Source organism: Helianthus annuus, chromosome 11 (genome assembly GCF_002127325.2).
Source record: "Helianthus annuus cultivar XRQ/B chromosome 11, HanXRQr2.0-SUNRISE, whole genome shotgun sequence".
Lineage (NCBI taxonomy): Eukaryota > Viridiplantae > Streptophyta > Magnoliopsida > Asterales > Asteraceae > Helianthus > Helianthus annuus.
This window is the reverse complement of record NC_035443.2, coordinates 124836413-124854372: the sequence shown is the minus strand read 5'-3', so window position 1 is coordinate 124854372 and position 17960 is coordinate 124836413. Positions and strand designations below refer to the sequence as shown.

Genomic DNA, 17960 nt, shown 5'->3' with positions numbered 1-17960 from the left:
TTCACAGTATACTTAGCTTTCTCCCTCTAGATTAATATTCTTAGATTTTAGCTTATAAGGGCTCAATAAGTGACCTGCAGGTTGATCCCTATATAGCATCTATAGTCAAATGAGCCTATACATGTTAATCTATCATGTGCATAGAATCAATCTACAAGACACTCAAAATGTACAAACTACAAAATACCATCAAATTAGCATCTGTAACCAAGATAAAAATAGCCAAAATAGGAACTTCATCAGTTTACCAAATCGCATGGGACTTCAAACCTACATCAACTTCCATGAACAAACAACAACGCCAAACACCAACAAAACCCATAGCCTTACCCGGTAATCATCTTCCCAGCCCCTTCACCCGTAAGAATCTCCAACAACAACGAATGATCCAACCGCCCATCAATAATACGCGCAGTCTTCACCCCTTTCCCAAATGCCTTCACACAACAACTCACTTTCGGAATCATCCCACCCGCAATCTTCCCATCATCTATCATCCTCCTCACCCCACCCACATCAATCTCCTTAACCAAACTCCCCGGATCATCCTTATCCCCCAATATCCCTGCCACATCCGTCAACAACAACTTCTCCGCCCCCAATGCCACCGCCAGCTCCCCTGTAGCCGTGTCCGCATTAATATTATAACTTTGCCCCGTCCCATCCGCTGCCACCGAAGCAATAACCGGTATATACCCGTCCTTCACCAACGGTTCCAACACCGACGTATCCACACTCGTAATTTCTCCAACAAAGCACAGCAGTAAATATCCGCCCATCTATTCCACACAACCCGCCCGCTTTATTACAACCCAACCAAATGCTTATTCACCTTACCCACCAAAACCATGGACACAATCTCCATCGTTGACACATCAGTCACCCTCAACCCGAAAAAACTCGACTGAATCCCCAACCGGTTCAGCCACTGGTTAATCTCAGGTCCCCCACCATGAACAAACACAATACGGAGGCCAATGCAGGAGAGTAGAACAAGATCGGCTATTACGGAGGCTTGCAGGGCTTTTGATTTCATGGCGGCGCCGCCGTATTTGACCACCACAGTTTTGCCACGGAACCTTTGGATGAATGGGAGGGCTTCTGAGAGGATTTTGACTCGGGTGTTGTTGTGAGGGTTTGTGTTAGTGTTTGTTGAGATGATGATGATTTGATAAAAATCTTGAGGGTTTTGTGGATTGAAGGGCCGAAGAGAAGGGTTTTTTGTCGTGATTACTTTAAAAAAACAATAAGAAGAATTAATATTACAACAGGAAATGGTAAGAATTTTATTAATGGGAACCAAGAAGGAGATGAGAAGCAGAGGATTACAAATGAAATGGGAAAAAGAAAGTAACAAAGAAGGTGGGAAAGAGAAACCAATAACTAATTTCATCATGCATGCTCACACACTCCTTGCTCACCCTTATTTAACCTTGCTGCATAAGTTCGTTGTAACAAACTACTAATGTGGCTAAATCTAGTCCCTTAATCTTTCTGGCACCTTTTTAATACGTGAGCTTCTTTTTAAATCAGGCTGGAACATTGAGTCATTCTCTGTTATTGGATTGTTTGGGCCCAAAGTGTTCACAACATTATTGCTGCAGACATGGTAGTGTTGTGGGGAAATTTGCAGGCGGGGCGAGGGTTTTTCAGTGTGTGACTGTTCTCCTAGTTAAACGCCTTCTTAGCAAATTATCGAAACCAACCTGTGCACCTGTAACCGGAAGAAGTGAACTGAAGTGTAAATTTGGTTTTTGTTTCAGTTCCTAACAGTATCCCAATTGTGAATTCGGTTTGGTTAAACAAAGTTTTAATTCGGACTGGTTCGGTTTTCGATTAAGGCCAACAAAATTCAAAAGCAAATAAACCCATATCCAAATCGATGGACATCCCTATCGTTACGCAAGATGTTGGAACCTTTTAGGTTGCTCAGGCTGAACTTAGAAAGCGTCTAAGTGTCACATGAAGGTTCGAAAGTTTAACTCTGTGACACTAAGCTCAACAACATAAGTTTGTTTTTTTATATAAAGCTACAATTTTACCAAGTATAAATCAAAGCTTCATATTAACTCTTCAACTCTGTCATTCAATAGGTTTGGGTGCATGCCTAATGAGATGGGGCAAACTTTCCACCCACCCAATCATATTGTGCCATGTCATTTCCGCTCTCATTCTCCCCTCTTGGCCAAAAAAACATAGGGGTTGGTTTCCCCCAAACCATTTAAAAAACACAAAACATCATTGGTTGAATGCTAGTGGGCCCCACCCAACATGCATGTCCAACGTTCCCCTTCTCCCTTCCCGCATGCGGCAAGCATCCCCCGGAAAGTCTCCACCCCGCGCGGCAAATCATGGTGGTGGCGGTGTTTGCCAATCGGTAAAGGGCTTGCCGCGACCACCCCGTACACCCTTAGGCAACTTGTTATGAAGCCAAGTGGGGCTAACTTACTTGGTAGAGGTTCTTGACTCTTAGTAGGGTGCATTATTGTAAATATAGGGGTTTGGGAATAGTAAGATTAGCCGTTCTAAATGTTAATGTATACTATAAAAGTTAAAGATGTAATGAATCATTTTAACTTCTAATGATTCCATTCTTATAGTAATGAAAAGCTTATATCAAATTTAAAATACACCTTATTACATTTTTTAAGTGGCAATATATTATACTAATTAGGTCAAACGTCCGGGTCAAGTCGCGGGTCAGAACAGGTTCGGGTTAGAATGAGATCGGGTCAGAACGGGTTCAGGTTAGAACAGGATCGGGTCAGAATGGGTTCGGATCACAGCAAATCTAATTTGGTTTGGGTTAAAATTGAACAAAATAAGTTTAGGTTAAAACAGGTTCTGATCAAAATAGTGCAAATTAAAAAAGGTTATGACCAAAATGAGTTCAGGTTGATACGAGGTTGTTTAAAAAATATCAAATGCTTTTTTTACCATTTTCTCTATCATAATTTTATAAATATTTATTATTCCACTAGCCATTGATTGATGCTATTGGAGTACTGGGTGATATTATATAAATGCCACATGTATATTTTTGTAATATGTTACACCAACTTTGGAGGTGGAGACGATTGTGGATATTTTGGTTACAACAATGATTGATGGTGGTTGGTGGTTTCAATTGCGTTAATTGGTGGTGGTTGCGGCAACGTTGGTTAGTGGTGATTGATGCGATGTTGATTGGCGGTGCTTGTGGTTATGGTGGTGTGTTTGTAGGGGTGGTTGGTAGGCGGTAGTACATTGAAGCTAGAGTTGAGGTGGTGGTCCGTCGAAGTTGATGTTTGTCATGAAACGTATAACCAACAATCTCACGTGATTTTATCATCTAAGATGTCGTCGACGCGTTCTTACTTGTTCTAACACGTCTGAATCCGATCCGTTATAGTATGTTCTAATCCGTTTGAACCCGTTCTAATATTCAAATAGGTTTTACGTCGCCCATTCTAACCCATTCCATGCAATCTAATGTTGCTGCCTATTTTAGCCCAAAATATAAAATTTCTTGCCCAAACAAACATGTTTCCACTACTCAAGGTCAATAAGCCAGGACTAATATTTGGTTTAAATAACCGGGCAAGTATCACCTAATACCATACATGTTTGAACCTGTGAAAAATATATAATTTATATCATATACGGTATTCTAGAATTACGGGTTCAAGTTTTCCTACCATCACCAGCTAAACATGCTCTTGAAGTCAAATAATCAACTTCATTTACATAATTTTTTTTAAAGAATGGGTTATCTAATTCTAAACTTACATCGAATGACGTTGGTCTTCAATCCGGGACCGTATCATGTCCAAATGGCGTTTTGGTGAAAATACACTTATTGATAGCAAAGATGAAATCCCATAATTTGGAATAGCTTGTTTGGTGTTTAAGGGACATGATTACAAATCGAGTATCTAACTGAGATTGCCACTGGTGTGTCATTACAGTTCACCCGACTATGATTATGGATCACATAAGACATGACTTAAATCGAATTGATGATAGTAAAGTTGGTTGCACAACAAAAAAGTGATTATCTCAATGTGCATGATTCCATAATTATCTCTTAATAAACTAAAAAAATAGATATAAATATATAAAACATCTTCTAAAACAACTAACTAGTGGTTATCTCAATGTACAATCAATCAAATAAACAAACACCTTAAAATCAGCATCGTGAATGAAAAAACATGTTTTTTAAACTGGGCACGCCACACAATACAACCATTGACATCTGTGATTAGTTACCATTTTGTCCAATGCACACACTTCAAAGCTCAAATCAGAGCACTAAAATTACCACTTTTTCCTCATGCTCTACGGTTTCTATGTATCTTTTAATACTAAGGCTGGCTGAAGAGTGTGGTATAAAGCTCCTTATTACGCCACATCAGCGTCATGTCACATAAGGAGTTTTAAAGCCCCTCCCTTTAACTTGCATGCAATGGTTTAAAGCCCATTTAAAACCCTCTATTAAACAAAATAAAAAAAATAAAGAGAAGAGATTTGATTGGTTGAAAAGAATGTGCCCCACCTTCAAAGCCATTTTCTGGTCGTTAGCGTGCTGGCGGACAAGGGGTAGCGCCCCCTTGGTAACATGCAGGGGAAGGGGGAGGGCGCCAAAGGGAGCCAAACTTGGTGATGTGGCGTGGTGGTGCGAGGCCACACCCCTGGCCTAAAAGGATCTAACCTATAAATATTTTGAGAAAAAGACAAATACAATCCTGTTGGATGTTGGAAATGGAAACCTTGATAATATCCTTTGAACCATTTTCATGTTCCTTGTTTCAACAAGATCGACATCCTTGAAAAGCAATCAAAGCAAAAACAAGATTCACAGACAGACAGACACTCATCATTGATGTTTAAGCACACAGACAAAGCATCAAAAGCATTATTCCCTTTATTAAATCTTCATTCTTTTCATGCTTTAGGAAGCATTTCAACTTTGAAGTGTTCTTGATCAACATCCAATCCAATGGTATGTCAAACTACCATTCTGGTTGTTTTTTTAGGGTAATTTAAGGTCAGAAGTTTAAAGTTATTCCATTTCAAACCTAATTAAACAATGGCTGAAATTAGAGTTAAAAAGATTAGAAATGTACCAATTGTTGTAACTCTCCTTATCCTCCTGATATGTTTCCTAATAAACCCAAATCATCATCATCATCACCATTATCGTCTTCACCTTCTAATCACCAAAAACATGCCCAAGAAAAACTTGATAAGAAACCCTCATGTGGATCCTTAAAGTCAGAAGAGTTAATTACACAGATTGACCCTGTGCTTTATAGCTAGCTTCACCTTTGGGTACTAACTTTTTTTTAACAGGTTTAGGTTTTATGGTTTCAATTTTGTAACATCTTTAGGTACTAACACTAAAATTATCAATATAATGACTAAAATACCCTTCCAGTTTTTTTAATTTTATCAATGTAACACCTTTGGGTACTAACACCTAATTTTATTTAAGTTTAAATCAAGTTTACAAAATCTATTTTTTTTATTTTCATCTTTTTATTATATCTCTTAATTAACATAAAATGTCACACCCCCAAAATCTACGTGCGGAGTACCACTGCTTGGAGGCGTGACATGACCAGTATCAAGCCACCAATCATATTGAACATATAAGTAAATAGTAAAAGTCATTCATCAATACGAAAGGTGTTTTCAAAACAAAACATAGTCAAATGTGTAGCGGAAGCAATACTGTAAAAACCCAACATAAGTATTAAGTTGAAATGTCATAAAAGTGTTTATCATAACATCCACCATCTGTGCCCACAACGACCGCGCCTCCCGTGCAAGCTCCATGGGTACCTATGGTCCTGCAAGGCATGTAACAGAGACTCAACAACTAGTTGAGCGAGTTCACAGTAAGTAAGTTCGTAATAGTAGGTCCGTTGCATCACCATGCGTTATTAACTAAGTCAATTGTATGTTCATTTAGTGGGGGGCTTCCCATGAGTGTATGTACTAGACTGGGTATAACCATAAGTGTTCTTCTAATCCCGAGAACAGTAGTACGTACAAGGTTTACGTAGGTTTTACGTAAGTGTCCTTCTCAACCCGAGGACAGTGGTACGCGGGGGTTTACGTAGGTTTTACGTAAGTGCCTGTCACAACCCGAGGCAGTAGTGAATATAAGTTTACGTAGGTTTTACGTAAGTGTCCTTTGCATCCTTAGGACAGTGATAAGTACAAGTATACGTAGGTTTTACGTATGGGTCCTTCGCATCCGAGGACGATGGTAGTTAGTCTAGTAACAGTGTAAGTACAAGTAATCGTTCAACCCCATTATTCAAACCCATTCCCTACCCCGGGAATCCCATGCCTTGGTAAGAGTGTGAACTCACCTTGGTTTGCTCGGCAGATTACACGAAAAGTTACTTGAACTAAGAGTGGTCAACCACGTCCTAACAGGGTTACCATATAAGTCAGGTCTCGGTTCAAGTAATGCACATAAGTTTCACACAAGTTAACATGTTACGAGCACGTATAGATCATGGCAACACTTTAACAGATAATTACATAACATAATCACTCTTGTACGATTCAAGGGATTGGGCTCGCACAAGTCTAACCGCCTTGTGCGATTCACCCTTAGAAGCCCAATAGTACCCGGCCCAAATTAAGCATAAACAGTCCAACATGTAACGGCCCAAACAAATAAACATCGGTCTTGTGCGACTGAAAGTGTCTTGTGCGACTGAGGACATCTTGTGCGTCTGGCACTTGTGCGATCCAGTTGGGTTGTGCGAGTGAATATTGGGCTTTCAGGCCCAACAGTCCAAATGTTTGTGTGTGGCCCAAGATCTTGTGCGATCGGCACCATCTTGTGCGATCCACCAGACCTTGTGCGATCATGCATAAATAAACAGTACTAGGTGCCTTATGTGATTGTACCCTGTCTTGTGCGATGTACTTGTGCGAGATCAGGTCTTGTGTGACCTGATCTTGTGCGACCGAGAGGGAGCTTGTGCGATCTGTTTTAATAGCCGGATATTATGCTATTCGGTTAGCATCATTCAAGAGTTTCCTTCTTTACACTTTATCAATTAACAAATTTCCAATTATCCGTTTAACATACAATTGATCAAACTGAGCATATTCTAATAAATTCTCATGAACCCTAGATAATCATAGTTATGAGCAATAATCAAACATTCAATCTGGATCATTAGGCTAGCAACTTTTATATCAACATGCAATACTAATCATCCTACAACCACAGCCGATTATATATATATATATATATATATCCGATTCTAAATCTAGATCATTAGTTGCATCATATGTTTTGACAACCCTATATCGATCAATAATATCATACATGTGAGCCGCCTATCATCTATTCATAACATAAATCAATCGTATCTCATCCGTAAAGCATCACGAAGGAACATATGAATCACAACATCATACAATTAATAATTAAAGTACTAACCGATTAGGAGGATCAAACAGAAAGGGTGATCCGAACCCAAGAAATCTTCGATGGGAAGTGAGGGGTGTGTGTGGCTGCCGTCGGGTTCGTGAGGGAGAGAGAGAAGAGTAGGGTTTGTAAACTTGTGTGATTAGGTAAAGTGTGGAATTTATACCCACACTCTAGGTGTTGTGCGATTAATAGAGTGGGTCGAACCCTCCTAATGGGCTCCCCTTTATGGGTTTCGAGTACAACAAGTGTAGTCCGAATAGACTTGTGCGATCGACCAAGCATTGTGTGATCAGTTTATATTTGTGTGATAATAGTACATACATACATTACACAAAACACATAACATTTCATTAATCAATCAGTTCACATAGTCACATAGTGTTCACATTCGTTACATCGAAGCACACAACAAGAGGTTTGAAATACGATTTGTCACATTATCCCCAAGTTGAAAGAAATTTCGTCCCGAAATTTGGTACGTACTTACTGAGGAAGCTAGTTAAGTTGAATGGTTTTCCTGGGGTGTCACATCCTCCCCCCGTTGATCTGGAATTTCGTCCCGAAATTCCGTGGTAGCTTCAGCCTCAGTAGTGGTTGTACTGTTTACGAACAATTGGGGATACTTTTCTTTCATTTGGTCTTCGCGTTCCCAGGTGAACTCTGGGCCACGACGGGAGTTCCAACGAACCCGAACAAGAGGTATTCTGGTGTGCTTGAGGACCTTAACATCCCGGTCCTTGATTTCGACTGGTTCCTCGACGAATCGCAACTATTCGTCGATAGTGAGCTCCTTCAAAGGAACTATGAGGGTCTCATCTGACAGACACTTCTTCAGATTCGACACGTGGAAGACGTTGTGAACTGCACCGAGTTCTGCTGGTAGGTTTAGCCTGTAGGCTACCTTGCCTATTCTTTCTATGATTTCGAACGGTACGACATACCGCGGATTAAGTTTGCCCCGTTTGCCAAAACGAACCACACCCTTCCAGGGTGAGACTTTAAGTAGCACTCGATCCCCAACTTGGAACTCGAGCGGTTTCTTGCGCTTATCAGCGTAACTTTTCTGACGGTCACGAGCCGCCGCCATGCGTTGCCGTGTCTGTGCAATCCGTTCAGTAGCATCAACTACCATTTCTGGACCTGTGATTTGACTATCCCCCACCTCTGCCCAACAGAGAGGTGACCGGCATTTACGTCCGTACAATGCCTCGAATGGAGCGGCTTGAATGCTGGTGTGGTAACTGTTATTATACGAAAACTCCACCAAAGGGAGATGTTTTTCCCAGCTGCTGCCGAAATCGATAATACATGCCCGAAGCATGTCTTCTAGGGTTTGAATCGTGTGCTCAGACTGCCCATCCGTCTGAGGGTGATAAGCTGTGCTCATGTCTAATCGAGAGCCAAAAGATTTGTGCATCGCTTGCCACAGTTCTGAAGTGAAACGTGCATCACGATCCGAAATAATGGAGGTTGGCACTCCGTGCCTTGAGACAACTTCCATGAGATATATGTCTGCTAGAGTGGAGAACTTATCCGTTTCCTTGATGGCCAAGAAGTGAGCAGACTTTGTGAGTTGATCCATGATCACCCAAATAGTATCGTTCCCACGCTGAGATCTACGTAGGCCAGTAACAAAATCCATGGAAATTTCCTCCCATTTCCATTGTGGTATCTTGGGTTGCTGAAGTAGGCCTAATGGTTTCTGGTATTCCGACTTGACTCTTGTTGGATCTGAGTTTGATTTTGATTGTATTTTGTGTTTGAAAATGAGATGAAAGTGGATGAGTGTGCAGCGGAATTAAGATGAAAACAAACTTTGCATACAATCAAACGAGAGTAATACTTTGATCAAACATCTTTACACAATGAACCGAAAGATTGAATTTATTTCAACAACGATTACAATGATTGATGAATGAATGCAAACTCCCCCTCAGCTAGAGCTCAGTTGTTTGTTCGTGCAAAGAAGACAAATGATGCAAAAGAGCTAATAGAACAGTACAAAGTACTGAACTATTTATAGGCACTTGCAAACTACTGAGCATCTTAGCTGACGTCACCATGAAAGTGACATCTAACCTCCTAACAAACTCTAACCTCTGATCTATACAGACACTGCTTGTGTTAGCTACTGCTAATACATTCTATTACAAAACAGACTTTAGAACAGCTGCTGCAACCTTCTACTGCTGTGAACCCAGCAGCACTTGTCCGGATCAGCAGTGCTTGACTCAAAGCAGTAGATTGAATCAGCAGGACTTTAGTCTTCCATCAGATATTTTACTTGAGCAGCAGTTGTAGGTCAGCACTTTGCAAGATCAGCATATAGGAGGTCATTAGTTGTTGTAATCACTTTCAAGGGGAGAGACTTGTATGTAAACATCTGCTTATTCTGGATCCACTGCTCTGATCCAGTTTTGGCTTTAATTATCTGTTCCTCTGATAGGGTTCAATCCCAACAATCTCCCCCTGGAACAGATAATGCCAAAACTCTTCATTATTGTGGACATTTTATTGCCTCATTAACAGCTCCCTTATCTGACCTTTAAATTGTAGTTCAAAGTCAAGGGCATCTGTGTCTTCATCATCCCTGCTAAGTGGAAGATCAAGGAGATCCTGCAAATCTTCAAGACTCAGGCCAAGAGCTTGTTCCCTTGATATTTTCTTCACTTCTCCACCAGACCTGATCAAAGTCAATACGCAGGTCTGTTTGTCAGTTTCCCACTTTTGTATTTTTGAGCCTGGTGGGTTTCTTGGGAGATGTTTATTAGCAGAGGTATTTGGTGAGACTGGCCTATTCATTACTGACTGAGCAGTATTTGCAGTTTGACCCAAGCCAAGAGATTCTATGAACATTTTCTTTATGCCTTCTTTTACAAGGTCATCTCCTTTTATCATCTCTTGGATGGTTTCATCTCTCAACTGTTTGTGTATCCTTCTTTTATAGATGGCATTACCAGTTGGAGCAGTGGCTCTCCTGATTTGCAGCTTTGATGGTCTTTTTGAAACCGCTGCTTCAGGATAGTCAGGTTTTTGAGGAACTTTTGGATCTTTCTTTCTTAATTCCTCCAACCTTTTGTAGGTTGTCCTGACCACATCTTCTTTCCATCTTGCAATTTGTCTTTTGTTACCATATTCAGCAGCAACCATTCTTCTCTCATTCTTTTCAGTTCTACCTGTTTGTCAGGTATATTCTTTCTAAACTTTGCCCCGTCAGGAGGAGTGTGAGTGACTTTCCCTTTTATCATGTCTTGAATTCTTGCTGCTTCATCTTCAAGCTCAGGAACAGTCCACTCTTTGTACATGTATCTCTCTCCTTTGTACTTCTTGTGAGCCATGATGCTTTCAATGTAGACTTTCTTCAAAGTTTCAGCTGCTCTTTCTGAAATTTGTTGACTGACATTTTTTGCAAATCGTTCAAGGGAGCTGACTTGTGTGAGCAGATATTGGTAGTATCTAGAAATTTCTTTGTCAGATTTCCCTTGTGTGTTTCTTTTCGAGATATCCTCTGCTTGCTTGGCCTTTATCTTCAAATATTCATCAACATTTTTGGGCCAGGAATATCCTTTTATTGATGGCAAACTCCTTTTGGCAGGGTCATCCTCGTAATAAAAAGATTTTATTTCTTCTCTAACAGCTTCTAGTTCAAGAGGAAATTGAACACCTACAGGAGGTAAGGGCTTGTGCATTGGAACTGAAGAAAGAGGAACTGGTTTTGGTATTGTGACAAGAGCTAAAGATTTTGAAGAAGTTTGGGATGGTGAAGTGACATCGTCTTTAAGAATTAGCCTTCTCCTCTTTATTTGAGGAGGGACTGATGATGTTTTGGATGGAATGGTGGTTGTAGTGGCAGTGGTTTGTGATAGACTAACAGTTGTTGAAACAACTGGTGTTCCAACCACTGTTGTCTTTACAGCAGATGTTATAACAGCTGCTGTCTTCTACCTTTTGGCAGGAGGTGATTTTGTTTTTGGTGGTGATGGTGGTAAGGCAGTGGATGTAGTGTGTGTTGAAGTGGATACAGCAGGAGTTACAACAGCTGTTTTAGGTGGTGGTTTTGGAGCAGACTTTGAACGTCTGGTTGGAATGGATTTGGGTAGCCTGATTCTTCTTGTAGGCTTCTTCTTTTCATCAATAAGATTTTCATCATCTCTTGACCCTGAAGTACCCTGATCCGGATAATCCACCCTGGCTTTCTTTTTGGCCTCTCTATCCCTTTTTACACATGCAACTGCTTCTGCAAGTGCATTTGTAGTCACATCAATTTTCTTGCTCCCATCTGGCAAAGGGATCTTTTTGGTCATGTTTGAATTTTCTGGTGCAAGGTAAAGACCATCCTCTATTCCCTTTCTTCTCTATTCCTGAATTTTCTCCCCCTTTTTGGCATTATCTTCGGGAAGTTTATCAATGAAGAAAACTGGTGGATGAGCAGTGCCAGTGGTGTGCAGGATCTGAGATTTGAGAGCCTTTAGATCTGCCTGGGTGTTTTTGAACCTTGACTCCATTACATTTCGCATCTGTTGAACATGTTTTTCATGTTGCTAATCTGCTATTTGTGCTTGATGATGGAGAAAAGGTTGAAATAGAGTCCAGAGCTCATTTGTAGCAGATGCCTGGGGTGGAGCAGGTGCTTGAGGTGGAACAGCAGTGGATTGTACCTTTTGTACTTGTAACAACTGTTGTAGCATATCTTTGAGTTCTGCAACAGAGTTATCAAGTTTCTCAACACGAGCCGTCAATTTCTGGTACTTTAAACCATCACCCAACTTAATGGGATCATCTGATTTCCCACTAACAGTGGTTTTATCAGTGGTTGAAGTAGGGAGTGTACTCCAAACATTAACCACTGATGCCCCTTTTTCTTGGTACTGGGGTCTTCTTCCTTCAACACTTGACAACCTTTTGATGTTGCCAGTAGGATAAATAAATCCACTGGTGGTTGGCAGAGGTGCTATAAAAGGAATTGCCTCCAAGGAAGTCTTATTGATGTAACCACTGTCCAACTGAAAACCAGTGGGTTCAACAGTTGTAGTGCTTCACTTGGATTACCACAAAGAGTTACTTGTAACTCAATGGGTGTAACCTCCTCAGGTTGTGTTGGTGGGTTAGCAATGAATGATACAGCAGGTTCAGTTATTTGTTGAGGCATATTCTCATTAACAGGTGATTGAGAAGGACTGGGTAATGCCTGGTTCAAATCAATTGCATCCAACAGAAGTTGTGTTTTTGGTGGAATTGTGGATGTGATGGTGGGTGTAGAAAGCGGATTTGCCCCGGGCATTGAGCTGTGGATGATGGAAACGAGTGTATCTAGAGCATCATAATGTGGTGGCCCTTTGTGTACAACCTGTTCTTTTTGTGAAGAAGCAGGAGGAGTTATGGTTATGGGTTGAGATATTTGTACCAACTGCTGTGAGGAAGAAGCAGCAGTGGTTTCTTGTGACATTTGTGTTGTCACAGGCATTAACTCTGGTATCTCATCCTCCAGAGATGCCGTTTTGATTGGTTTGGGGGGTTTTTGATTTTTCTTTTTGTATAGCCTTTTGGGATTGGTAGGTGTGGGTTTCAAAACAGTTGGTCTGCTGCTTTGATCACCTAAAGCAGTAGGCTCAGCAGCAGATACCTGAGGAGCAGTGGTAGCTGCTAAATTCTGCTCAGGCACCCCTGCTTGTGTTTTGCAAGGTGCTAACATTCGTGAAAAAGTTTCAGATGTTAGGCAGTTTATTACAGTTATCTCACCTTGGTTTATTAAAGCTAAATCATCCTTACTGAATTTCTTTTCAAAATAGTAACTTAAAAACCTTGGAAACAGTAAGAATGATTTGGTTTCAACATTATTAACCAAATCTTTAAAGATTTCCCGAGAATAGTTAAAATTTTCTTCTTGAAGAATTGCATATCCCAGATTTTGAATCTTTATAGGGATCTCATTAAAAGAAGTGGTTTTGTTTGAAACACATAGTAGGAGGGTATGAAATAGGAATCTGGTTGTAGGAGGAAAATAACCTTTTTCTAAGGTAAGTTTCTTCATCATTGTAGCTTCATACCCTCGTTCAATGAAGTCAATGTGCAACTCGTTTTTAGTGAAGGAAGTTTTACCTGCCTGATCATCGAGTTGAAAGACTTCGGAGATGGATTGTGGTGTGATTTGGACCTTTTTACCCTTTATAGAAGAGTGTATGGTGGTTGCAATGTCTCCTTGTTTGTCAAGGTTGCATTCTTCCAAAACTCCCTTTGGGTCGCCAAATAGATTGGTGCATCGGCGGTGAACAAAGTTTTGTACTTTGATTTTGCCATGATGGTAATAATGGAATCGAAAACATTGGTGGTTCCTGGTTTTGTGAGAAGACCCAGGAGATTGTGAGATGATTTGAATGGAATTTCAGTGGAGGTTGCCTTTTTAGAGGCTGTTTTTGATGATGATTTTGATGTGGGTTTTGCAGATGGCTTCGATTTTGTCATTTTTGAAACGAATGATCGAAGGAAACTGTGAGAGATGAGAAGAAAAACTGCTTTGAGAAGAGAATTTTTTAAGAATTCAATTCGACAGTAAAACCCTGTTTTGGTGGTGAGTGGGGGATTTTATAGGGAAGAGAGTGAATGCTGACGTGACAGCCGTTACAAAAGGTCTGACTGCTATGTACTGCCCACGTGACAACCCCTGGTGAAAATGAAGGACAGTACTTTGATGAAAGCAACTGATGAAGGCAGTGGTAAGGAAGCAGTGGATGATTTTCACTATCAGTGGATAGCATATCAGTGGATAAGACACTGCTTTTGAACAACAGAGGTTATCAAGAAATGAGAGAACAGAGGTTGCCTTTCAGCAGTGGGCAGGCTTTTTGAAGTAGAGCAGACTTTTGAACAATCAGTGGTTATGGCAGACTTTTAAGGATTTTAATGAAATTTTCATTTTTAGCTATTTTTAAGGATGGATTTTTGATTTTCTGAAAACATTTTGTTGCTTTTATTCATAGAAAAACAAGATGTTGCTTGTTATTCCATGTTTAGCATCCCAATCCTAGAGACCAAGCTTTCAAAAGTGGTTGTATCAAGTGCTTTTGTGAGCACATCTGCCAGCTGGTCTTTAGTTGGGACATGATGCAGAGAAATCAAACCTTTTTCATAGCAATCCCTCACAAAGTGATGTCTGATGTCGATGTGCTTTGTGGTAGAGTGGGAAACTGGATTTTTTATGATATTTTCTGTTGCCTAGCTGTCCAACATGAGTGGTGTCTTTAAGGCAGTGATACCAAAATCCAATAACTGATTTTGAAGCCACAGGAGTTGGGCTGTACAGCTTGCAGCAGCAATGTATTTAGCCTCAGCAGTGGATGTTGAAACTGCTGCTTGCTTTTTGCTTTGCCAAGAAACTAAGCAATCACCTAGAAACTGGCACCCTCCTGAAGTGGACTTCCTTGTGGTGTGACATCCAGCAAAGTCACTGTCTGAGAAACCTGAAAGCTTGATATTCCCATTAGCTGGATACCAGATACCAAGTGTGGGAGCACCTTTTATGTATCTGAGAATCCTTTTTACAGCAATGAGATTTGATTTTCTGGGAGCTGATTGACTTCTTGCACAGACACATGTTGCAAACATGATGTCTGGTCTAGATGCAGTTAGGTACAATAAAGACCCAATCATGCTTCTATAAAGTGTTTGGTCAATCAGCTCATCCTTTTCATCAGACATGACCAGCTTATTTGTTGCCATTGGTGTGCTGCATGGTTTACAATCATTCATATCAAATTTGGTTAAAAGTTCTTTAGCATATTTGCTTTGATGAATGAAAGTTCCATTTTGCAATTGCTGTACTTGGAGACCAAGAAAGCATTGCAGCTCACCCATTGCACTCATTTCAAACTCAGCTGTCATGAGTTCTCTAAACTCTTCACACATTTTGGTACATGTGCTTCCAAAAATAATGTCATCCACATAAATTTGGACAATCATTACATCTTTCCCTCTCCATTTAAGAAACAGTGTTTTATCAATGGTACCTCTTTTGAAACCATTTGAGAGTAGAAAGTTGGAAAGAGTTTCATACCAGGCCCTTTGTGCTTGTTTCAAGCCATACAAGGCTTTGTTTAGCCTGTAGACATGATCAAGATAAAATGGATCCTCAAAACCTGGAGGTTGACATACATACACCTCTTCATGCAATGTACCATAGAGGAAAGCACTTTTGATATCCATCTGAAACACCTTCATGTTGTGGTTGACAGCAAAGGCCAGGAATAGTCTAATAGCTTCCAATCTTGCAACAGGGGAGAATGTTTCATCATAATCAATCCCTTCTTCCTGTCTGTAACCTTGAACCACAAGCCTGGCTTTGTTCTTGACAACAATGCCCCTTTCATCTGTTTTGTTCTTGAAGACCCACTTTGTGCCAATGGGACTAACCTCTTCTGGCAGTGGTACAAGCTCCCATACTTGTTGTCTTTTAAACTGTTGGAGCTCCTCTTGCATGGCTTCTACCCAGCTGTTGTCTTTTAGTGCCTCTTGGTACTTGACTGGCTGATGGAGTGATAGAAAACCAGCAAAAAGACAAATGTTTTGGGTTTGGCTTCTTGTGAGCACCCCTTCATTGATGTTGCCAATGATTTGATCAGGTGGATGAGATCTCAAGAAGATTAAATCTCCTTGGTATGGTATGATGGCATTTGTTGGTGAAGGCTGCAAATGTGTATCATCTGAGCTAACCATTGCTGGTGACTTTGATGACCCAGCAGTGGCTTCAAAAGGTGGTGGAATAGGAGGTAATGAAGTGGACAACTGCTGACTTTTATCCACTGTTTGAGGACTTTTGTCAGCAGTGTTTGAGGATGTGGAAGCAGTGGTGAATGGGCTACTTTGGTCAACAACTGTTGATGTAGCAGTGGTTGAGCTTTGACATATGTTTTGAACAACTGATGCTTTTCCCTTTGTGGCAGACCTTTGAGGGATGATGATTTCATACCCATAGTCTGGTGTTGTATCCTCTGTTGGACCTGCACTGTTAGTCTTGACAGCAGTATTTTCAAAAGTAAACTTTTCAAGATCAAACAGATCAGCAGGATTTGCTGGGATTTTCATTGAAGAAAGTTCATTAAACTTTACATTCAAAGTCTCTTCCACTGCCTTGGTCCGTGTATTGAACACTTTGTAGGCCTTGGCAGTGGCTGAGTATCCCAGATGATAACCACAATCAATTTTGGCTGCAAATTTTGAAATGGAATCTTTTAAGTTCAAAATAAAGCATGGGCAGCCAAACACTTTGAAATATGAGATCAGTGGTTTGATTTTATACAGAATTTCATAGGCAGTCTTTTTGTGCCTGGGGTTTATTAAAACTCTATTCTGGACATAGCAAGCAGTGTTTACTGCCTCTGCCCAGAAAGTTAATGGCAAACCTGAATCTGCAAGCATAGTTCTGGCAGCCTCAATCAAGGTTCTGTTCTTTCTTTCCACAACCCCATTTTGCTCTGGTGTTCTAGGGATGCTGTACTGCCTTACAATCCCTTTCTTCACACAGAAGGCATCCAACTCCTTATTTTTAAATTCTGTGCCATTGTCACTCCTGAAGCTTTTCACTGGAAGGTCAAATAGCTTTTCAACCTGTGTCACAAAGTCTTGCAAAATGCCTGCAGTCTCATCCTTAGAGTGTAAAAAGAAAGTCCATGTAAACCTAGAAAAGTCATCAACAATAACCAAACAATATCTTTTCTTCTTAAGGCTCATGACTTGTACTGGGCCAAACAAATCCATGTGCAGCATTTGCAAACACTGGGTTGTTTTGGACTCTTCAATGGACTTATAAGAACTTTTGTGCTGTTTTCCTTTTAAACAGGAAATGCAATGTTCAGAACAAGAAAACAATTTTTGTGGTAGGCCTCTCACCAAACCATTTTTTGAAATTTCTGTGATTGTCTTAAGATTTGTGTGCCCCAGCCTTCTGTGCCAAAGTTCTATCTCTTTGTTAGAGGCAGCTGAGAACAGACAGGCATCAGCTCTGGGACACTCTTTTGACATATCAACAACATAAACATTGCCACTTCTTTGAGCAACAAGTTTAGTTTGACCAGTTTTGATTATTGCTTCAATCTTTTTGACCATGTCTGGTCCAACAATCCTACAACAATCTTTTGTGAAGAATGACCCAAACCCTTTGTCACTCATTTGAGATACACTCAGAAGGTTGAATTTCAGATTGTCTATTAGATTGACATTTTCAAATTTTACATTTCCAGATTGCACTGTACCAGACCCCAGAACTTTCCCTTTACTATTATTCCCAAAGGATATATCACCCCCTCCATGGATTTTAAAGTCTTTGAGGAGGGCTTTACATCCTGTCATGTGCCTGGAGCCTCCACTATCTACATACCAAAGACTATCAAAGCATGCAGAAGCTCCCTGCACATGAAGTAAAAGGATTAGTTCATTAAGGACTCCAAAGCCAACAAGGCTTTGGATGGAGTCTCAACAGTGTCTGGTATGGATGCAGTGTGATGGACAGTGGTTAAGTCAGGGG

The 17960-nt window shown here is 40.5% G+C and overlaps 1 pseudogene; it reads right to left on the bottom strand.

Moving 5' to 3' along the window:
• On the bottom strand, window positions 1–1396 carry LOC110887067 (annotated as a pseudogene).
• Between the last annotated feature and the right edge of the window lie 16564 nt (window positions 1397–17960).